Source organism: Meleagris gallopavo, chromosome 12 (assembly GCF_905368555.1).
Source record: "Meleagris gallopavo chromosome 12, MGAL_WU_HG_1.1, whole genome shotgun sequence".
Lineage (NCBI taxonomy): Eukaryota > Metazoa > Chordata > Aves > Galliformes > Phasianidae > Meleagris > Meleagris gallopavo.
Genome location: NC_139415.1, coordinates 14,337,332 through 14,361,351, shown reverse-complemented (window position 1 = coordinate 14,361,351; position 24,020 = coordinate 14,337,332). Strand labels below are relative to the sequence as shown.

Sequence of the window (24,020 nt, the reverse complement as noted above, 5' to 3'; positions counted from 1 at the left end):
TTTTTAGCTGAGCGATTCCTTTCTGAAAGCGAATCACTTTTTCACAGCATTTTGGAAAGGAACCCAAGAAGATGCCTGAAAGGAATGTCATGAAATTGCATGTAGCAATACTTCCCTGCAATGCAAAACTCAACTCGTTTAACATGCAGATCTCTTCAAATGCTGGAAACCACCTGCTCCCCACAGCACACAATTTTCAAGTCCAAAACTGAAAATAAACATGTGAAAATGGCACGCACTCACACACACAAATCCTTATCTAAGTCTATTTTAGCACATCAGAAAGTGTTGATGTGAAAAAGGACATAAAGAAGAAACTCCTTTGTGTACTACTACTTTAAAAATAGTCTATCATAGTTATTTCCAGAATATGTCAGCGGATAATTTAAAACAAATGTTTTGGATGAAGGCAGAAGTTTTGAAATTACTTGTGGCAAATAATATTTATAATAATATTGATTTTATCTGTGGTCTTTCTCTCCTGTTTTCTGCTAAGATATTCATTGCTGGAACATATTTACTAAACAGTTTGGAGAAGTGTTTGCCAAGCTGTTGTTGTCTTTTTGCTAATTGTACAGTGTGATATTTTTGTTAGTTGATTTTAATAATAATGATTATATTGGCAGGCTCAACCACATGATATTCATTTGGTTTATTGACTGGAAAGACTGAAGAGCGCAAATTAAATAACTACAAATAGTAAAATTGCTTTCATTCCTAGGTGCAACGTTTGGTTGAAAACAAACATTAGGGGAGCTCCTAGGGATCAGTTTTATGAAGTTCTATAGCTGCTCCACCTGACTGAGCAACCCAAAATCATAGAATCATGGAATCATTAAGGTTGGAAAAGACCACTAAGGTCATCTAATCCAACTCTCCACCTATTACCAATAGCGCCCACTGAGCACATCTCTCATTACCACCTCTACATGTTCCTTGAACACCTTCAGGAATGGTGACTCCACCACCTCCCTGGGCAGCCTGTTCCAGTACCCAACACTGCTTCTTTCAGATAATTTTTTCCTAGTATCCAACATGAACCTCCCCTGGCACAAAATGAGGCCGTTCCCTCTCATCCTATCAAAAGAGTAACTGTTCTGGAAAAAAGCTAAAGGAAACATTTGAGTTGTGCTGTGTGTGGGAGAGCTGGGAACATCCTTTGCCTCATTGGTTCCCATGGCTGGAAGCCCCTCCACTCCCCAGATGAAGCTGCTTCAGCCACTCTCCCCCAAGCTTTCTGATCAAGTTGGTCATCCCAGATCCAACAGATCTTATCCACTGAGAAAAAAGCCTGATGCATTTTCCATGTGTGTACAAAAGATTAGAAACCAATCTTCCAGACACAAAAAAAATCCTGTTCATTAGCAAAGCTTGGATCAGGACTGAGATCCCGACTCCATGGCTCGGGACTGTTGCCAATTCTGTCATGTCTTTCCATCCCTTTTCTGGACAAGATCGATAGCAGCCGTGCCAGTAGAAATGAGAGTTCGAAGCTGTTTTTAGAACTCTGGTAATTTGTGTGAAAGCAAAAGGAACAAAAATATTCAAACTGAAGCTTAGCTCCATGAAATTTCCATCTCCATTCTGCAGAGCTGGGGATTGGACCAGGTTCAGCTTGAAGGTGCTTAGCACACACATCTTACCATCTAACGCTGCCACAAGACCAAGACCTGGTCCTGCTCCCTTTCAGCACAGATTAAATTTGTCTCTGATATCAATGGGTGAACTCAGGATTTTACTGTAGTTAAAGAATTTGCCCCTTTTGGTAAGTTTTGAACTCTTTAGTCCAACTTCCTTCTTAAGCTGTATTGGCCCTAGCACTAAACCTCTTTAAATCCAATGGATGGGCCAGCTTTGAGGAGCTTTGCCCTCAGGCTGTTCAGAGAAAAGCATCAATCCTTCATACTACAAGAGGAATGGTAACGTATGGGAAGGTATGCTTGTAGGGAAATATTTAGAATTGCCCTTGTTCTCTTATTCATTTAAGGCATTAACTGCAGGATTCATTTGCTCTTTATAAGCAAACTATGAGACTTTCATATGCATGAGCCATAAATATTGCATTTAGTCAGGTCCCTGCCACATTATTAAAAGGCATTCTGTTTACAGCCAGCAGATCTGATAGAAAACATTGCCTGCTCTGTCAGTAATACACAAAAACTAGTTGACACCCATGAAATAAATGCTGTTTGATGTAAATTGCTTCAGAGCGAGACTTGGAAAATGTTTATTCAAGGCCTTACAACAATCTGTTTGGATACACTGCAGCTAGGGAATGTGTCACCTATAATGCTGCTGAGCAGAGGTTCCAGTTAAATCATTTTAATGGTAATATAAGCTGTGCTAGCAAAGAATCCCTTGCAGAGAGTGCAAGCTGTGCCTTTCTAAATTTATGAAATGTTGATTTATGACTTTTGTTGTTGGTGTTGTTTGGCTTTCGGGTTTTTAGTTGTTGTTTTCGAGACATGCATCTTTGCCATCATGTCTCTAGCTACATTCAGCACATGACCACTTTGCCTACAAATTACATTTTAAAGTGCTTTTGGCATTAAAAGAAAAAAAAAAAAAAAACACAATGTGATACTAAATTTTCTGTTGCCAACCTTAGAATCGTAGAATCTTCTGGGTTGGAAAAGACCTCCAAGACAAGTCCAGCTATCAGTCTGACCTACCATCTCCCATCCCTATGCCACGCCACCTTGTAGGAGACCAGGACTGAAAAAAAAAAACATTTTTTTCTATTAAACATGAGGGATTCTGCCACCTGAACATTGTACAAAGAACATCACAGCAGAGCGATAATCTACAGGTAAGCTTTCCATTTGCCCACAGTAGGAACATCTAGAGGACAGCCTTATTATTGCCATTACTTTGCATTGAGGCAGCCTCCCAAGGAGAGCTAACCCAACATCCCAGCACATCCTGTGGAGATCCTGACCCAAGGAACTAGCAGCCAGGTGCTGCTCAGGAGACAAGCAGGTGACACAAAGCAGTGATGACAGGAGCCCAATGTCCCCATCAGACCGTGATGAGCAGCGTAATTAGTGCATGACTGGTATCATTGCACACCGGCTGTCAGTACGAGTGGAAAAAGCACTCCTCCACAATGAGCCTGACTACGCTGCAAGAGAGTGCAATGCTTTTTCTTTTGTTTCCGAGCTTGACTCAGCAAGGAGCAGGTGCAGAGCTGGCAGCCAGCAGCAGCAAAGCCTAGGAAACAATGAGCTGAGCGAGGAGAAAATTACGGTGACCCACCATGTAATTGCTCTGTGGATAATCTTTCCTCCCCGTAGCCCCTGCAGAGCTGTCTGCAGGCAAGCACTCCCTCCAGTCACTCAGAGTTCACAGGATTGGGGTGGCTCACGGAAAGCGCTTGGGTCTCCCAGCTTTATATAACAGTGTTACCTACAAGAGAAGCCTATCCTGTTCTGTCCATGAATCACACATATGGCTGCTGTAGAGTCAGATGGAGCCATTTGCTCTGATCTCCTGACTTGTCTGTTCCCCAATGCCTTCAACTCATTGTCTCTTATTAAGCTGATGGATAAGCTTGGCAACCGTGCCCTCTTTAGAAATGGGGTGGGAGGGAAATGTAAAAAAAAGTGCTGTCTTGCCAGGCAGATTTTCGAGACGATTCTCCATACATCTGGAATGCAGCAAACCGTGAAATGTCTCTGTCCCCTTAAAGCTCCTCTTTAGCCAGCCTGGGGGTATGCAAAAAATAGTGCTGCAAAGGATCAACACAATTGGCTGTAGGTAATGCACCAATGTTGAAGGAAGAACATTTTTAGAAGGCTAGATCACTCTGCTCCTTAAACTCCCTTGTATTCTCCCTCTAAATCTGGCCACACTCATCATGGCTGATCTAAAATATTCCATTTTTAATTAGTTCCAGGCTTGCAAATGTGATTGCTACATCTGCACGACACAGCAGTGCCAAATCAAAGTCTGAGGCAGATGAAGGAGTACCGAGCAGTTTAAAGACCTGTTGAAGGAGAAAGTAGGGCTACTCCACTCTTGGAAATTCCTTTTTGGAAAGTTTGGAACAACCAGATCCCCACCTTGATCTTGCAGCCCCATTAAAAATGAGCAACTGGGGGATATTCTTCATCTTCACCCGGGTTCAAAAACCCAGCTCTCCGATAAATCCATAAATTTGGGGCTGTTCCAGAGATGTCTCTCTGAAGATGTACTACAGATTTACCATCTCTAGATTTATTTGTTTATACGTTTAGCAATAACCCCCCTGCAGTGGTTGTATGTGGATGCTGGGGAGCACCACGGTTCACTGAAGTCCTGTCGTGAAGCTGTCACTGTGTCGGGATCCAGGTGAGATTCTCACGGGAGATCCCATGACACAGAGGGGGAACAATCCTCCCATTCAGTCTCAGGTGACGTGCCAAATTTCCTTCTCTCATCTCTCTTTGGCACGGAGAATCTCTTCCTTTCAGTGTGTTCCTTTGGTAGCGTCTGACCTTATGTTATTTCCCGTTCTTTGTCAGAGGTGTAAATTGTTCGTAAGGATGAGACCTAAATGCCAATGAACGGCACGTTGTCGTGATACTCAGGTGTCTTTTCTCCAAAACTACAAGTTCCTTTGCCATGGAGCTGTGCTCAGCAGGCACTGAAATCGAAGGCACTTCAGGAGATAGTTAAAAAAACCCTTGAGAAATTATCTTATAAGGAAGACAATGTCACTAAAAGGAATGCATCACTAATAACAAAGCGTACAAGAACGACTGACAGATAGAGAGACAGATGGACTGAGAGATAGTCACAAGTACTACTCTGGGGAATTTTATGCCAGCTGAGCCTAACATTTTTTTATGGTTCACAGAAATCATTGCTCTCTCTGCTTAGATGTCACGACCAAAGCCATCGTAAGCCTGTGCATATGTTATTCTTTTCTTTCTTACTTTTGTAAATATTCTATGTTTCTCTCTGTCTCCCATGACAGCCAGGCTGAAACTCTCTCACAAGGACCAGGAGGTTACATCTAAACCATTACAAACTGTGGCTTACATAAATCTAACCATACATACTTTTGGAATGTCTCGTATTTTAAACTACAGGTCTGTGTGTAGCTGTTTTTACTTTCAAGCCTCAAGTCCAAAAAAAAAAAAGAAAAAAAGAGAGTAAATACAACTCTGACTGTCTCCCTGTTCCAATAAGCTTGCCTTGCACGGGCACCTGGCTTCCCCTTGCATCAGAGTGCTTCACAAAATCATTTTGCTTGCAACTGCTTGCAGCGTGTGGCTGTGGGCTGACTGCAAAGCGGCCCTAAGACACAGCATGAATGTGGAGGATCCAGAGGCTGGATCCTAAGGGTGAATTATCTAGAAGCAAAGTGCCATTGTTTTCGCAAAAACTAGATTCTGGTGAGCTGAAAAGCAAGCCTGCTTCTGCCTTGCCTTGTCAGGATTAGCAGTACCTACCTGGGATCTGCAGTGTTGACCAGGGCTGTCAATTAAAACTAAACACATTTCAGTGTGGCTGCCAGCCAAAAACACAGAACCTGCCAAATATTAAACACAGAGGATCTGCCTAGTTTCAAAACAATTGTGCCACCGCTGCGAGCAGGGTGTGCTTATAATTCCAGTGTAATCCAAGCACTGCTCGTGCCAACTCCTAGCTCACGGAGGAGGCCTTCCAAAGGAGCCATCCACAGCTCTGCCTCTCTACGAGATCCTCTTCTCCTTAGTTTTAAGATCTCCAGAATGTTACCTATTGGAGAACCTTTGTTCTGTCAGCACTAAAATCATAGCATTATAGAATCATTACGGTTGGAAAAGACCACTAAGATCACCAAAGTCCAACCATCAACACACGACCACCAAGTCCCTCAGTGCTGCATCTCCACGGCTCTTGAACACCTCCAGGAATGATGACTCCACCACTTCCCTGGGCAGCCTATGCCAATGCATCACCTTTCTGAGAAGGAATTTTTCCTGTTATCCAAAAGACCACAAGCAAATTCAGGTTTCTTCTCTTGAAGAATAACAGAATCAATTAAGCTTGTGAAGTCAATGAATAATGAAATTTCTTATTAGTAAAACTACCACTGAGGGCAAAACTTCCCCATAAATTATATATTGAAGTGTGTCATGACTGTCATCACATGCTGATTTCAGATAACAGAAAGGGCATTGACTATGTATATAACACAATTTCTAAGCTGCAAATGGATGCTCACTGGAAGAAGTGTATCTGAAATAAAAGGCAATTGAAAAAGATCTCAGAAGACAAAAATAGGTTGGTTTTCTTCCCTAAAATTTTGAGATATTTTGGCCCTCCAAATGGAACATCTCAAAGCTGCTTTTTCTTGACAGGAAATCCTCTCAACATACATCCATGCATCTCCAATCCAAAACTCTGTTGTAATCCTTTATAACAGGGATGAAAATAGATCTGATTTCCTAAGCTATTCCCACACAATAGGAAACACAGAAGAAGAGATCACAGGTGCAGTGAGAAATGGTGATGACTGCACAAGGCGGTAGGTAAGCAGGCATGCACAAATAGCCACAATTGATGGTATTAAGGCGAGAAACATTTCCTGTCATCACAAGGGCCAGACCGTGGAGTCCTAGAGAGTTCTATTTTGGGCTTGTAAATCACACTTAAAACCTACAACAGAAGAAGACACGTCTTTAACCTTATATTTAAAATGGAAACCAAACAAAGATGCCAGAGCACATTCCTCTGTGTTAAACTGAACTCAGCAATGCCTGTGACAGCCATCTTTCCCTTCGCCAGAGATATCCTCTTGATTTTTCAATTAAGCTGAGATTCAGTCCAGAACTGATGTGATGCTGGGCCTGGATAGGGCTCACATGTTCCAGCTTTCACCATTATTGCCTCAAATCTAGACTGTGAAGATCTGGTAACACAGCAAGACAGGTGAGGGAAAGAAAAACTGAGACACTAATAACTAAACACTCCATATCAGTCCATGCTTTTCACTCTGAAAGCCCATAAAGTACATTACAAATTGAGTTCTTTATCTCCCCAAACCTCCTCATTCACCCATGTAATACGACCATCCTAGAGAGGTAGAAGGGGAAGGAGAGCAAAGCAAGAGGCAGATGTTCAACTTCAACAAAATAATTTTAAAACAGGAAAAATAAAACGAAACAACCCAAAGGCAGATTTCTTTAAATACCAGATACGAGGACTCTCATCTCTTTATTCAGCCTTTTCTGTGATGCAGGTAACCATTCTAAGGTTCATAACTCATATTTTCAGATTGCTTTGGCAGCCTGCTGGGAGTAAATTATTACCTCTGACTGGCAGGTCACTGAATGCTCCACTGCCCATCCAGGAAAGCTCAGGTCTCTGCTTGCTGCAATGCCTTTCCTCCAGGGGATAACTCTCATATAAATTCTCAACTTGGGCATCACCAAAGTAGATCAGAATGTCATAGTCTCTCTAACTTACAGAACTACATCATTAAAGAAGAAATGACAGCAGAATGAGCACTGCAAGACATTTTTCTATCTGTACATACCCACATAGCAATGATCTATTTACTATGACAGTGCTTACCACATTTCTCTCCATGTGAGCATGATAGGCAGTGCTGGCATGGTACGTTAGGCAACAAGCAGAAAAATAGCTTAGCTGTCTCTGGACTTGCCCACCTTTTCTCAACAGCAGCTTCAAATGCTGTTTTGTTTTGACACATGTTTCCAATAAAAACACAAGGTTCATATTGACAAGAGGAATGCTGGACCAGACCACTGGCATTTCAGAGCAGCCACAAATTCTGCTTTCTCCGAGCCCCTAAGGGTCAATTCCGTGTGGCAAGACTCCCCACTCTCTAATTACTCATGTTCCTCCACAACCAGCCTCCTTATCTCATGTGCTACTGTCAGCTGAGGCTGATTTATTCAATTATTTAAAGAGGCATCGTCAACTCAACTATGCAATATTTACGTACATAAAATCAATAAAATCTTTCCAATTACTTCTGCTATCTCTGATTTAAGTGCTGCTCTGAAATTTGGATGCAGGCACTGACGGTTTCCCACTTTACAGTAGGTATCTCAGAGAGATGCTCTGATGGTCCGTGTAAAGAGCGGGCTCCAGCGATGTGTGAATGAAGAGCTGCTGCTAGGATACATTTCTGCAATGGTCTTAGTTTCATAACTTAACTAAAAGATCAAACAATTTTCTTTTTGCATTAATGATTTGTGATCTACGCACCTCCTTGGGTACTCAGAACACCTCCTTCAAACCTCCTAGCAGGAATGACGATGCCAAGTGCTGGATTTCCCCCCACACCTCTCCAGACCATCAAGGAAGGGATTAAGAGGAAATGCAGCTGGATGAAGGCCACCAAAAACCCCCTAAAATCCTAACACAAAAACCAGGAAAAGGGCACTTGGTCCAACCCACCTTCTGGAAGTGTGAGAAAGAGGTTCATTTGTAGCTCAGCTCCTTTATTTACTGATCCCAAAGAAACTCAATGATTCCACGTGTTAGGAATCAAGTCTACTAAAGGAATGAGGAGTATAGCAAAATGACTGATACCATGGACCTTTGCCTTCCTCCTTCCAAAGAAGCAAAAAAGAAAGAAAAACAAAATGTTGTGGAATTTATTCTTTAAAATAAAATAATAATTAAAAAAAAAAAACAACATTCCTGAGACACACACATGGATGTTACATGCCATAAATTTCCACGTCATCACATTTCATCTCACACCGATAGCGGAAGGCCGAACTAATTTTTTGAAGCGGCCAGCCAGGCTCTCATGAGAACAATTCAGTTCATTTGTTGTCCTTCTGCTTTGATGTACTCCACGATCTCACACGAGATCAGGCTGCAGTGGGAACGGCTGGGCTCAGTGGACAAAAGGCAGCGGGCTCCCTCCTAGGAAGCTAATCAAAACCATCCAACCCCAGCGGAGGGAAGGCACAAGCAAAGAGCCAGCGAATAACTAAATATTTGCTACCCCTTCAATAACCTTGTCACCGAAACACAGAAGTACAGAGATAACTCGATCCTCCTCCTGAGCAAACACACTGTGCGTATTTAACTTGACAGGTTTTTCAAGACTCATATTCCATAGCTTTCCATATTGTCCTCAGCAGGACACAGCCAAAAGTCTGGAAAATAATATCTTCTCTAACTTCACTACTCCCTCCTCCACTTCTTCTTTTTCTTTTTTTTTCCCTTGTAATCATCCATATTATTAATAGGAGGCAGCTGGTTCCCATTAATGTTGGGAAAACTGGTCTATCTCAGGAATTATGGTTTAAATTGGCTTGTAGTCTGGGGGAATTAGCCATCTGCACCTGGCCTAACATGGATATTTTCAGCCATGCTAATCATAAACAGGGCTTTGTTCTAGTTGTGTCCACTCAGGTCTCTCTGTCTTTTTATTTTCCCCTTAAAGAGTGAAGAAAAAAAAAAGAAAAAGAAAAAAAAAAAAAACCGGAAAAAAAGAAAAGAAGAAGAATCCTATTAACCCTTTCACAGAGTTAATCAAAACCTAACAGCTCTGCATTTCATTTGGTGTTTTTAACTGAGAACATCGCCCAAGTTTGAATGGGGCCCAGCAGAAGTCGTACAGTTTTTTGGAGGCTGAGGAGAACTGGCGTGCAGAAGGGCCAGTTGTTTGGCAGGACAGCTGTGATTTAGCAATCGCTTTGTGACGTCCATGAGAAGCGTAATACCATGTGGGCAGGAAGGGCTGTGCACCAGACTGGAGCTGGAAAGAAGGAAGGTTGCAGCGTTTAAAGCAAAAAACATCAGAACGCTGCAAATTGCTCTCAAGAATGTGCTATAACCTAAAGTGAATTTTGTTGTTGTTTTTTTCCTTCCCATTTAATATCCATTTTTGGCAAAATGACTGTGTTTGTGCAGTGCTTTTGGGCTGAGATAAGAAAGAGGTCTTCAAAGGTGGGTGAAAATAAATGATATCACCAGTTCAGAGCCTGCTCTCTTTGTCTTGGAGACTTGGCAGCACAGGTATACGTTCCATCCCGTCCCCAAACCCCAAACCCTGCAGGAATCCATCCACAACCACGGTTCTGCAGTTATAGGAATAAGTAGTTTCTACCACAGAAGAACCAACCTAAAGTTCTGACCACGTATATATTTGTCATTAGATTTAAAGATTATTTTTAAGGGTTCAGCTTCTCTCTCTATCAATCTTCCTGCCTTAGTCATTATGAATTGCCAGCGTTAAAACGTTTGGAGAAGACACAGATAACTGAGAGGACGGGTTCCTCAGTGGCTACTGAGTACAAAGAACCGGACACAGAATTTGGCTTGAAAGTTACTGAAGCACTGTATGCTGGGGCCTGGGAGGCTCTGCCAAGGGCCGGCTCAGCTGCTCACACCCCACTTTTCCCCCTGTGTCCACTGCTCATTTTGGCTGCAGGCACGATACTGTGTTAGCCGTGATACTACAGCTGTTAGTATACAGAAGGTTTTAGGATGGGTTGGCTTGCAAGTAATAATATGGTTTAATCTGACATTTGCAGCTTCATTTGCATTGTCTTTGGGATTGGGATTTTTTCGGTTTTGAACAAAGCTCCACAGGCCATCTTTGTGCAGCATCACTCCTCCATCTAGGCTTACCCCTGGACAAGCGCACTGAGATGCTAGAGCTGTTTGTGTGCCAAAAGATACTCTCTCCAGTCCTTTATCCAATGTCAATCTACAAACAGTGACCATGCGTGCCCGAGCCCTGTCACTCTCCCTCCCAGCCTGAGTCTAATCAGCCTGTTTGCTTGCTCACACGTTTCGCAGGATCCAGCTGAAACAAGAAGCAGAAATGCTGACCTCTAATGCAAGAGCCCATTGCCATGCTATTTGGATCAGGAAGTGCCAAAATCTCAGAAAGAAGCCTGGATCTTCCAAGCCAATTTAGAGTCTCGAGAGGATCGTACAGTTTGGATAACCTACAGTCAAGCATTACAATTTATGGGAGCTTATCCAAACTAAACTCTGACTCAATTCGCTCACCCATCAGCAAACGAAACACCTCGTGGAACAAGGTGTGCTGCCAAAGCCAAGGAACCAGCTCTGAGGTGGGGCTGGGCGATGTGGGGACATGGAAGGGACAGCGGGGAGGGACTTCTGGAGCCAGGGTTTGGGGAGCAGGAAAGCTGCAGTCACCCTCTGGGTCAAACGGACAGCAGGAGAGGAAACAGAGCATAAGGGAGGCTGTTTTTAATAAGCGACTCTGCGAAACCAGTTATAAAGCAGATATAAATCACTGGCTTTGGACAGCAGGGCAGAGTGCTGAAGCCCCCAAGGGGAAGGATGAACTTCGCATCCACAGTGCTTGGTGCTGCTCCCACGAGGCTCCAGCTGAATGGCTGAGCCCCATTTTATGCCCAGTGGCTCTGTGGGAGCACCTTGTCTGATTGAGTGCTGGGTTTACTGACAGAGAATGAAAGGGTAGAGGTGGGGCATGCAGCCATCCTTAATCTCAGTGAGCTCTTAAGAATTTACTGAGACAGCCACAAATTCCTGGAAATGAGATTTCCCACCTCTTCAGGGACCGGGATTTAAGTATGAAAGCCAGAATAATGAATCTTGCATGAGAAAGGTATATTAAAAACAAAGGAACAGAAATGACACAACTTCAATAACTGAGGAAAGGCACCTGTAATCCCCAGCCGTGTCTGTAATGGGGCTGTGTGCAGTGCCTGCGATCCAGACACAGCATCTCAAGGCAAGTGTAATGTGAAGCCAAGGGCTCCCTTGGTGTGCACTGTGACACGCTCCTTTGCCTGACCCTCACCAACCAGCCTCGACCCCCACCTGCTCTGGGTTTGTCTCTCTGAGCTGAGCTCGTTAGGGCTAATCTTTGCTGTAATTAGTGCAGTGCCCACTGCAAACCTGCTCTCCGACCGCACACTGGACGTGCCTCCTTGCAACAGCATAGATTGCAAAGCTCAAAACAAAGTGTGAAAGCACAAGACAAAGCCTCCCAGCTGAGGAGATCCAGCTGTGGAAGAAACCTGCAGCGGAAATGAGACAAATCCAGTTAGAGCACCTTTGGGAAACAGTGAAAACCCTTCCCCTTTTCCATCATGGGCAGGATGACATCCACAGCTTCACCATCTCCCCACATCTGAAGGACAGAGATCTCTTTAGCCATAAAAAAGACAAGAACCAGAGACATCCTAACCTTGCTTTTGCGGTTTATTTGTGTGTGTGTGAGGAACACTAAGATATTATATCGCTGCGATAACAAGAAGGATAAACCATCAGGAAATTCACTATAAGAAAATACCGATGGGAAATGTTTGAGGAGTCTGCAGAGTTCCTTAAACCTTCACGGGAGATGAGGCGAGACTGGGGAGTGTGCAGAAAAGGGACTCTTTGCGAAGATTGATTTCTATATCATAGCTGTGTAAAGAGCCCTTGGGTTTAGTGCGGTGCATGAGGATTTGCAGAAGGCAAAACAGTAACCTGCACTCCAGGCAGCACTAACAGACGGGATCTGGAGTGTATCACAGTGCCTTCTCACAAGCCCTTGGCTGGCGGCTGCTGATCTCAGAGCTGTGCTCCAGGTTTTTTCCACTACATCTCCTTTCAGGGCCCAAACACTCAAACCTGGCCCCTTAGGCTTGTTGCTCCCAAAACTAAAAAGCTAAAATCTCATGTTCATAACTCTTCTCTCCTTCACGATTCACACAATGCACATCTTTTAGACATCTCCAAAATCATCACTGCTTTAGCTATGGTTTTCCCCAAGGCTTTACTGGCTCTCTTGGCATCGGTTGAGATTGCCTGTACAGCTGCACTCACACTTAGATTCTGCTGCCAGTGGCAATCCTGTCTATCTCCCTAAATATCCATTCCATGGTCCTGGCAGTGCTTTACCCTGTAAAGTCACAGGCACAGGCTGCCCAGAGAAGCTGTGGATGCCCCTTCCCTGGAGGTGCTCAAGGCCAGGCTGGATGTGGCCCTGTGCAGCCTGAGCTGGTGTGGGGCCACCAGCCCATGGAAGTGGGGTTGGATCTCCATGATCTGTAAGTCCCCTTCCAACACAAGCCATTCTCTAATTCTACAATTCTAGAACATGCTCTCAGGAACACACCTTCCCATCACCAAACAAGGTTTCTAGTCTTACAGGTGCTAAAATCAGAGACCACGGGATGTAGAATTATTTCCATTCTTCATCCTTCCTCTATAGAGAAGCTGAGTTGATAACTTGAGTCTTCTCCAAGGTGCCATATTACACCAAAGAACTTGCTTTGCAAAAGTGAAAGCAGAAAAGTCCAATTGAGAAGGAAGAGGAATTAAGAAGTCTATGAAATCTGTTTACTGCATTCACTAGGCTCAGGATATTTGTGCAAAGCTTGCAAAAGGCATTCCTGAGCTTAATAGAAGCAAATAGCAAAGCCTTAAGTGTCTGGCTGGTAAGAAGAAGATCAAATGTGGCAGGGATTGACTAGGGCAAGTACTCTGAAGAAACAGGAAATAAATAACTGACCTTGAGATCGAGTGTGTATGGTATAGCTCAGATGATGAAGCAGAGATTTTAAATGAGTTTCTGTGGAGATGAAGAAGGGATGAAAGAGAGATGAAAGAAAGGACATCCACATACAGCTGGGCTAACAGGGTTTTTGCTTTTGTTTCGGTTAGGATTTTTCATTTTGCTACCTTTGCTGAGGAGAAGCTTGAAACAAATGGGTTGATGAATTCATGAAGCCTAACATTTATTCTCTGTTGTGACAAGAACATCCCATCTTCAAAGCAAAAGACAGATGGGCCACAGCTCAGCAGCAATGTGAAACTACCAAAGAAATTAACCCACTGAAATTAATCTGGAAAAAATGAGGAGCACAGAGGGCCAATGGCTCCGTAGGTCATGGAAGATCCTATATGCTGAAGAACAAATACTTCTCTGTGTGGTGATGAACAAATAACATGGACAAAACTCTCGCTTGCACATTTAATTAGAGAAGGGAAGACAAAGGCTAAGGGGATTTATAGCTTTTGGGTGCTACATCTTCTAGTTTTCCCTGCCTTTTGCTCTCAAGGAATTACTATCACTGGGCAGGTGCTTAATGATCTATCCATTAAGATGATCTACCCATTATTTGTCCTATTTCTGAATTGCTGTGCACATCCCCATCACAAATAGCCTTTACTTGTTTTTATCAAACCCAAATGTCCTTGAACACCCTGAAGCTTGGAGCTCACCTTCTGGTCACAGCCAACGCTGCAAGAAGTGGCCTTCCCATCACCAGCTTCATCACTAAAGGGCCCCTGAAAATCACAAGTTTTACATGCTGCTTGGTTCCAGTGGAAACATGATCTCGTAGCAAAATAAACAGAAGAAACAGTTCCTAATAGCACAAATAGCTAATTCAGAGAGTAGAATTCACTATGGGAATAGCACATCTCTCTTACATACCTTAAAGTATCTCACTGGCTTTGTTTATTTCAGAACCTGATTCCACAAAACAAAACATGGTAGGATAATCTCATTTATTTGTTTAGTTTTCCACTTTGTTCAGCTATCCCAGCTTAAATCTAAGCCAAATGTTACACTAAAAGCCCCATGGATATACATGGTTTTTTATTTACTAACAGAAGTAAGAAAATAGGTTACAACAGCCAAGACCAGAGGTCCTCATTTGTAACTGTTTATCCTCATGTAGCTAAAGGTCACCCACAAATTACAGACTGTGGGCTCTAGCACCATTTCACATCGATATATACATATGTATATACGTATTTACAACTGTTACGTGCTTGTTTTCCACAGTGTGGTGCCCAACGTTTCTGCTATATCTGCCACACAGACAGCTGCCTGGTGTTGTGTTTAACACAGGGAAACGTTTTCCATTGGGTGGAACTGGAACGGGAGGAGGAGAGGTGACATGGCAAAATCAGCAGTGCCAAAAGATAACTGTTGTGGTTTGTGAGCCAAACGGCTGCTTTTGTCCCTGATGGAGTAGAGGAATAAACCTAGAAGCTGCTCCATTAAGGAATCACTTAGCAAAAGTGGAAAATCTTGCAACTGGTTGGACTAGATGATCTTAGTGGCCTTTTCCAACCTTAATGATTCTGTGATTCTATGACTTGTCATTCATCTACAAACAAGGGAGAAACTGGAGTGACAAGCTGAAGCACCAAGCACCATCAGAATGCCTAAATAACAATGGGATTTGTGGTGAATTCTAAATCTGAGGGGGAGTTACTTACATTCAAGGTTTATGATACCTTTTTTCTCATTCTTTCTCTGTAGCTCCTGCCATTTGAAAAGCCAAAAACTTGCATTCTCAGGAAAATACATAACTCCAAGAATCAACGCTATGTGAAAAGCTGCAAATGCTGTGAGACTAGCACTGGAACCGGGGAAACAGGCAACAAGCAAAGTACAAAGCGATCACCCAGCAAGTTCACGTGGCTGAAATTACTACAGAGCAATTTGTAGCCACCTACAAATCAGAGATATCAGGTGAAGCAGATGGTGTGTTACCACATAGCGACCACTTATGCAAAGGAGATGTAGTCTCTAGATTATTTATAATGAGCCACTGAAATTACACTTCAAGACTGACTACCTTTGGGTGTGGGCTTCTCTAGGTGACCTCCACAAGTCTCATCCAACCTGAATTATTCTGTGAGTTTTAGATTTTGCCTGAAAAAATATTCCAGCTGGAAAAAAAAAAAAAAAAAGCTGTGTTTTTCAAATGGACAAAGTAGGCAATCCAAGCTGGGAAGTGAGAGGTGAGGGGGGAAAAGTGAGTTTCTATGTTTGGGGTTTAAATGGTATCCTGCCTGCAGAATGTTTTCTGAACTTTTGACATTTTCTAAGCTGTTCTTCACTGGAATTACAGAGCTCTTTCAGATGGATGCTGCTAGGTGAGGTTTATTGCAAGGTTGCTTGCTGCTATGGAGGACTGCATGTACTCTGCAGAAGGTGCCCAATCAAAGCACGGTTCTCGCAGGGCAAATGGAGAAGATATCAAGCCACACTTCCCCTCGCTTTCTGCTCCCTTAGAGAATCACACAAGTACAAAACCATGAAAACAATAACCCCAGCTGCAGAGGCAATGAAGCAATTTGTTAGGGAGATGACATTTTTAATGAGAAACACTTGCTGGAGGAGAACAAAAGGCCCTGTTTGGTCAGAGAGATGCTCTTGATACTCCTCTGAAGTGCATGAAAAAGTAATTTCATTTAAGCGTCATACACAGAGCAGCTGAATTTCCTGAGGCTCCAGATGTTGTCCTGTGCAGATGTTGAACAAATGGAACTCTGTCCTGTTGACATGAAAAGAAGAAAACAGGCCTTCCTAAAGCAAAGCCCAGACGCAGAGGATTTCACATCTTAAAAGAGAAATAATGATAATTAAAAACAAAAAAATGGAGAGAGAAAACCCTGCAAACTGGGGAAAAAGGAAGTTCCTGAAAATTATCATGTTTTATTGGACATAGGACTAACTGTTCTTAATTGTACAATACATAATTGAAGGAGCTGAGAATCTGGATTTGCAAAATACCAAATTCTGGCTCTGTCTTCTCTTTTTCTTGGCTTTACGTTCATTCTTTGACAGTTATCTGGCTGTGATTCCACTGATTTTGTTCCCTAGAAAGGGACAGACCCTGAGAACCTTTATTAGGCCAGAAGTTACTGGAACTTTCCTGGGTGAGTGACGGGTTTAGAATCAACTGAAATCATAGTTGATGTTTCACTGAATGGCTCTCATAATGGCACAGAACTATTTCTTGAGATTACACTAACAAACTTTCTGAATTTTGGGGAGGATAAGGAGTTTTGTGCCTCAAGTGGTAAAAGCTTTTGAAATAAGAGAGCACACCAAGATCAGCTCTCGTGTTAATGAAGACTAATGAAATATAATGACCTCAATACTCAAATACTTCATTTCAGAGCCTTGGGACGTGTGACAGAAGTAGACTCAGATGATTACCAGTCTTTGTCCGTACACAGGGCCTATAGAAATCCTGATGTAAATGAGCATAGCCTTAGGTCTGATGGCTTATGCTCTTTTTTCCTGCCCTTTAGGCCTTAAAAAATGGAGACTATTCAGCCTTACTTCCAAAGCCCAAGTCTCCTTCCGACACAGCACTATCCTTCTGCTAAGTGGTAGCAGATGAGAGAGTTTTGATCACTGCACGAACATGAGAGCATTCCTGCCTCTAACACATGCCCCTTCCTAAGGACCGAGGCTGTCACAGACAAGTCAGCCTTTGACAAAGCAATAATAAAAGCCAGGTTTGTGATGCTGGCCCATCAGCAGGTGGTACTGTGTAGTCAGTTTATAATGAATAAAGTGAGAACAATCTCATTCCGAAGGGGAGTGTGGAGAAAGAGATTAGCATCACATCTAACACGAAGCCAACCAGCAAGGATGAACTCTGACACACCAGAACACATATTGAAGGAGAAGGATTCTTAATGACCTAAGATAAGCATTAGCAAGCCAGCTCACAGCCACAATGCTGGTGGCTCATAAGAGCACTCTGCTCTGTAGAAACCTGCTCGAAGCAATTCCATAGAAGAGACCTGATCTTCCAACGGAAAAATCAGTTTCTACAGAATTACTGTACAAAATATTTACAAAAGAACCCAAGTTCCAACAATAGATACCACTTTTAAGAATGTTACCAGGTTTTAATTCACGCATATGCTGCCAGAATAATCCCTTCACATACATAATAGCCAGTGAAACTTCTGGTATACACTTATAAAAGACTGCAGGCAAACAGTGCTTTATATTCTCTTCTAAAGATGTTTGCATTAAGTCCTGCCCCATCAGTGCTCATCATGAGTCTTGATTGCTAAATGAGGAAAAATTACTAACGTAGAGAGAAACTAAGCACGAATAAGGCTCACTTCCTCTGCAGCAGAGCATGCTGGATCCATGTGGCATACAGGAGGTTTCGTCCCACATACCTTTTGCTACAACGGTTTTGGTGGCAAGAACGTTCTGCACGATCACGCTAACAGCCAATGCTGCTGCATGAGCCATCATAGAGGAGACAATAAGAGTGATAGTGGAGGACTGAGGGCTTCAGGCAGCATGTAATTAAGGCTGAGTAATGATAACACGAATCTAGAGTGCTCATGAAGTCCTGCTCCTGGCACAAAGCAATGCAGAGCCTCGCTGCAGCCCCACCATGTTGTCTCCCATGCGTCATTTCCCTCAGCAATCCAAGGATCATCTGCACAGCAGATGCTGCATCTTCTTTATCCAGAAGAGATGAGCTGCACTGATGTGCACCAGTAACCAAGAATGTTTGGTACTTATGCATTAGCTGTAAGGGGAAGCTGGTGTAGGGCATAGAGGAGTCGGGAATCCTCTCCTTGTGCATCATCACCAAGCAAGGTGGAGGCAAACACAGCTTTGCCATGATGGTGTAGCAATGGGGAATCATTAGAAACAACCTGGGCTTAAACTCCAAAGTGTCCATGTTCTTCTTTTTTGGGACTTCTCGATCTGCTCAATATCTGATATTTCAAAACAATTTTTAAAAGTCTCCTGGGCATAAATATAAAACACTTCCTTAGAATTATCTGGAACACCTAGCTTCCTCATGGACTGCTCCATGAACACATTTAAACCCTTTAAAACACCAGGGAACGATGATTTTCTTGCTCAGGAATCATATGTGCACTTTCATGGGTCATTAGACATGGATAGCTCTGAAGGTAGTCTAAACCTTTAAGCTCCTGTCTTTTAGCAAACAGGAGAAAACGAGGAAGAAGACAAAGAGAAAAGAAATAATAAATGTTTTGCGGGGCCACTAATGAGCTATTGCAGGTCATTACTTTTATTTCCAATAGGAATCTAAATTACAAACTGTTTTGAGAATCAGTCGCATTAGGTATTTATTTTATAATGAGTGTGACTGCAATTTTAAAAAGCTAGTGTACAGGATGGCAGAGAGGTTATAAAAACCTGAGTTACATATTGGATTGTGTGTACACACAATGACTGTATTATTTCTAGGGAATTAATTCCTCATTGCCCCCTCCCTCCCCCCAACACTCCCAACTTTCCAGACTCTGAATCATTTTCTAATAGAATCTCAACAGGCAATAGTATTAAAAATGTGTTAGATGTTAGTGTCTGGGCCAGGAAAAGCACGACAATCTAATACAGAGAATCTAACTGGGGCATTCATCCAAGCCTGCCATCCATCTTTCCACTCTCTGTGGTCTCTCTCCCAGTTCAGGATACAAAGATTGAGCAAGTCCTTGGAATAATGGCATTTAAATGAGGCAAGCTCTACCTGACAATATTTCTTTGCCAGGCAGGTTGCAGGGAACAGATGCCCAAACTAAATCATCTTCCTCTTGGTTAAAGCAATTTGAATTGAGAGTCATTTCAGTATACATGGAGGCAGATTGAAAACAGCCATCTTATTCCATTAAAGGAAAAAGAACCCCTAAGCCCCACGCATCATGATTTTGACACTTGATTTTCATTCCACAGTGGAACAAATACAAAACCTTTCAACAGTTCTCAAGAAAACTTTCAGGAGAGCAAGACAAGCCTGAGTTAATGAACTTGCTGGGTGGGTAAGACCAGCAAACTAGAACAGCAGCACTGGGAGAATTTGAAACAGTGCCTGACTCCATGTCTCCATATTCTATAAAGGAGTCAGTGTCAAGATCCTCCTCTAAATTAAACAAATCCCATAGCTATAAGCAGTCTGAGCAGCAGAACTCAACCTCCTCCAGTTTTTGATAAAATGACTTCTTTAATAGAAATGCTTTTTCTCCCCCTCCAATTCTAATCCTCGAGGCTGTGGGAAAAATGGAATAAAATCTTGTTTTGACCAGCATGAAATTCTCTGTCTAGATTTAAGTTGTCCATTTACCCCCTTCCTATTTATCACAGCAGAACAGATGAGTTCACACCGGAAAAACAGAAGCAGAAACCTAGATGAAAAATACCTGTGTATTTCCAGAATGCCTGCCTTTCATGAGATAGCCAGGGTGGTTAAAAATTAATCAGTGAGCAGCACAGGATATCATATTTGGATGCTGGTGTGCTCAATTAAAGTCTTGCTTCAGTAGTACAGGCTGCAGCTGTCTCTGAAGGTTTGAAATCGCCAAAGGCAACATAAAGAGAAGGAAGAAAAGGCATTTTACAGAAACTATCCCATGCACTTGTTATAGCTTACCAAGGGAATCTTTGTCTGCAAAGAATGAAAGGAAACAAATTACATTACTGTAGTACACTTCCAGTGGGTTCAGTACACAACAGTTAAAAACAATCTCACTCCATCTGAGGGTGGCTTTGAATAAAGGAGCTGAACTTACACTGAAGAAACACGTATTGTGTTCTCCTACTCAAATATGCAGAGAATGGAAGGAATGACAGATGGCATAGGATTTTTTTTAGACACACAGCCAGTCTCTTCACACTGCAGGTCCCATATACTGTCAAAACTTAAGCTTAAAAAGAGGCTGTGTCCTTCAGTGAAGTGAGCAAACAGAAAACACATCTCCCTTCCACCTTTTCAGTCCAATCTCTGGACTTACTGTAATCCCTTCCAGAGAAAAGTCATTGTCCTGTTTCCTAACGAAGTCAAAGATGTTGGCTTAAGACTTGCCCATCTTCACCAAATATTTACAGAATACTGTAGTTACTCTATTGTCTAATCCTTTCTTCCAGTAAGTAGAGAAATGAATGCTGAAACAGAACGCCTCAGAAGGTGTTACTACTGCAGCACAGTAAATCTACCAAAAAAATCCCACCTCTTTTCTGTTATGCAGAACTGTTTGTGTCAACCAAGTGCTCTACAGAAGCATTTGCTTGAAAAGCCACTGAGAAGTCGATACAACACTGAGACGTTGTGTCTCTTATCTAAGGTGGTAATGCTTCTAACAAAGCACAGTTCAAGCTACCTCGATCTCTGACTATGAAATTCTAACCAGGACATCAGGATGAGGAAAGATGGAGTTTAAGATTAATAAAAATGTGAGCAGCTGAGTCTTTGTACAGTATTATCAAAAAGCAAAATAAACACCTGGAGGAATACAAAGTCAGTCTTGTAAAAGGGCAACGGTGCACAACAGCATCCACTGACAACACTGGTACAGCATTTGCTTCCTCTAAACCGTGCAACCAAAGCCTGGATGGTCTTCAAACCACCCTGAATGAACCTGACATGATTTGGGAATCTGACACAGAAGTGCAGTCATCGTTTTATCACTGACTGAATTACGAACATTGCTGTGAAGTCTTTTCCAGTGTATGTGCTTCCAGCCAGGCTGCTCTGTAGACAACATGCATCTAGCTGTGAACATTCTGCACCTAGTGCAAGGGCACTTCTGTGCTTCTAGTAACTGCCGACAGAAAGTCACTGCTGTGTTTTGTTTGGTACTGAGTCAGGAAATGCCCAACTGAGACAGCGTGCTTTATTCTTATTGCTTTAAGCAAGAGACAAAACAAAAGGAAACAAAAGTTGAAAGCTGCTGTGGCTGAATGATGTTTATCTTAAATCTAAAGAAAAAAACAATATTTTCTTCCATAGTTTGAGTGTTTTCAGTGTCCTTATTAGAGTGTATAAAAACACAAGTGGGAGGAAACAGCATCTGCTGTAGGTAGGTGGGGCTCCCCAGATGTTACAGGCCTTTCACAAAACTTCTATCTGAATGTGATTGCAAAGGAGTCAGTCTATAAGTACATTATGCTATTGCACATTTGATCCGTTAATCTCTCCTGGTTTTGACTTGACTTGACTTTTGGCCATAAATGTGTACCCCAAACTAATTTGTGAAGAAACTGCTATATACATTACTTAAATTACTGAGAATCACAGGAGACATCAAAGCCTGAAGATGACAACCACGGGTCCTTTTTGCTGATTTTTTGACAATTATCTCCTTCACAGAGAGGTCCTTGCTCAGTAAACGTCTGTACAAAGGTATGGATGAGCAACAGAAACCACTGCCACACCTCTGCTTCAGGAGGATGGCATGTCTTACTGTAATGGTCCCTTAAGAACTTGGATGACTGGCACACAGTGAAATGAAGAGCTGTTACTTTCAGCTCAAATAAAGGAGCAGAAAATCAAAGTAAGTGGATAAGACTGGGATTAAAAGCATGGATTGAACAGGGCAAGGTATATGGGGCTTTAAAGGAAAAAAATTCACTGCGACTGAGGACTGCCCAATGGGGAAGACCCAGAAGCATGGGCCAACACAAGAAGTCTGGTTAATTATTTTACCAGCAGAAATTTCAGCAGATTGAAGTTGCCAGACTGAGTCCTTCAGTAAGGAGAAATGGTTGGTTGGAGCAACCAGAGTAGAAGTTGAAGGTTTGTATGAAAAAGAGGTGTAAGAAAACAACAACCCCTTTCCTTCTATACCTGTCCTGCTAGTGTGATTTTGGATGTTCCCAGCAATACCCGAGCACATGTGGAGTGCAGTCAGAGGTGAAAAGGAGGAGAAGAGAGGGAGTGGGAAGTTGAACAACTGTCCCGTGAAAGGAAAGTCTGGAATAAAAATAGCATGAAAGCCCCATTTTACCAGCATGGAAACATATGTGACAATGCAGCACATCAATGCAGAAATAGTATACATCTCAGCTGGTGCTTATGTGTCCATCTCTGTTTGCATTGATACTATACTGCCATTATTACCACATAAGAATGCATTCACAGCACGTACAAATGGAATCTTTCTGAGATAAAGTGCAAACCTGGGTAACTACATTAATTTATCACACACCTTTGGCTGCTTCGCCACCTTCTCCCTCCTGAATATTTTTTAGCTTTCAAACCAACCCTTTATGGAAGAAAATCTTGAAGTGTTTAAGAGGAAGGAAACCAGTAGGGTTCTATAAAAACTCAATAAGGTATTACTGAAAATATCCTGAAACTGTGTTGGCTCCATTCTTCTTTTCCAGAAGCGCAATTCAGTATAGTTACACTGCTTATATACTAGAAGACAACACAGATCCAAGACCTATATAGTGAAATTGTCTTCAATGCTTATCAGGCTTAAAATCTCCTGTAAAGCTATTAACACTAATTAAGATCACTAGAGATCCTTGGCAGTGGTGTCTCATTAATTTATTGATCTATGTATTAAAAACAGTCCAGATGTTGTCACCGCTACTTGTGTTTAGAGGTTACTGCACAACATCTCTGTTGGTAACTTCCTTATTTTTCCAGCCTAAAGGAACCATTGGTTGATCAGTTCCCCACAATGACACGAAGTGAAAAAGTGAAGTAACTCCCACACTTACAGAAAGATCCTACCCCAAGCAGAGCAGCTGTTAGGCATGTCAGCTCTTAGGCATCTCAGTTCTTGATGCTCTCCATTCCCAACAAAGCCATTCTACCAGGTTGCAAAAGACCCGAGGAGCAGGCAGGTAAAACTGAAGCTAGTTCCTCTGGTAAGGAGTATTATAATAATCCTATTGTGCTTCATCCACTCATACACATCCTTCTGTCTCAGAAGTCAGGAATATTCGCATTCATGACTCTGCTTAACAAAGCAAACCAACACTTTCTAAGAATTGCAGGGTTTGGGTACTATAAACCAACATGCTGGAAACATTTATGGGAAGGAAAAAACAACACACAGAGTAACAATAGACAGCAGTGCTACGCTCTTTCTTTGATGGGGTTTAGGCAGTGGGATCCACAAATAGTTACCACATTCCCCCAGGACAGACAGATGATGTTTGTCATTTTCAAGACTCTGCTCCCCCCACCCCCCGCTAGCTCTTTTGTGTGGTTGCTGATACTCACAGCTTCTTCATGGGATGGGACCTTGAAATAAGTTTTGCTGTTGCTGTCACATCTGCACCACAGAGACTTCCTGGATATTCACGACAAAACTGCAGCTTGCTTCTGGTTGGGTGTCATCTTCTACGGCTTCTCCTCCACATCCATCATGTGGATGAAATTTGTAAATTGCTCTCCATCTCATCCAGACACAGACGTACCTGCAATGAATAGAGAGTTATGCCCATTTATTACCTTCATAAATAACTGATGGCTGTTGAAGGCTTCAGGTTGTTCACATGATGATTCCATGAATAAATAGCA

The 24,020-nt window shown here is 42.4% G+C and overlaps 1 protein-coding gene across 1 annotated transcript in view; it reads right to left on the bottom strand.

The window, feature by feature from the left end:
* Positions 1-24,020, bottom strand: part of MCTP2 (multiple C2 and transmembrane domain containing 2) — a 184,648-nt gene that overhangs the window by 151,513 nt on the left and 9,115 nt on the right. The window contains exon 2 of the mRNA XM_085234346.1: positions 23,721-23,917. The gene's annotated coding sequence lies outside the window, so the exon portion shown is untranslated. The remainder of the gene's footprint in view (positions 1-23,720; positions 23,918-24,020) is intronic.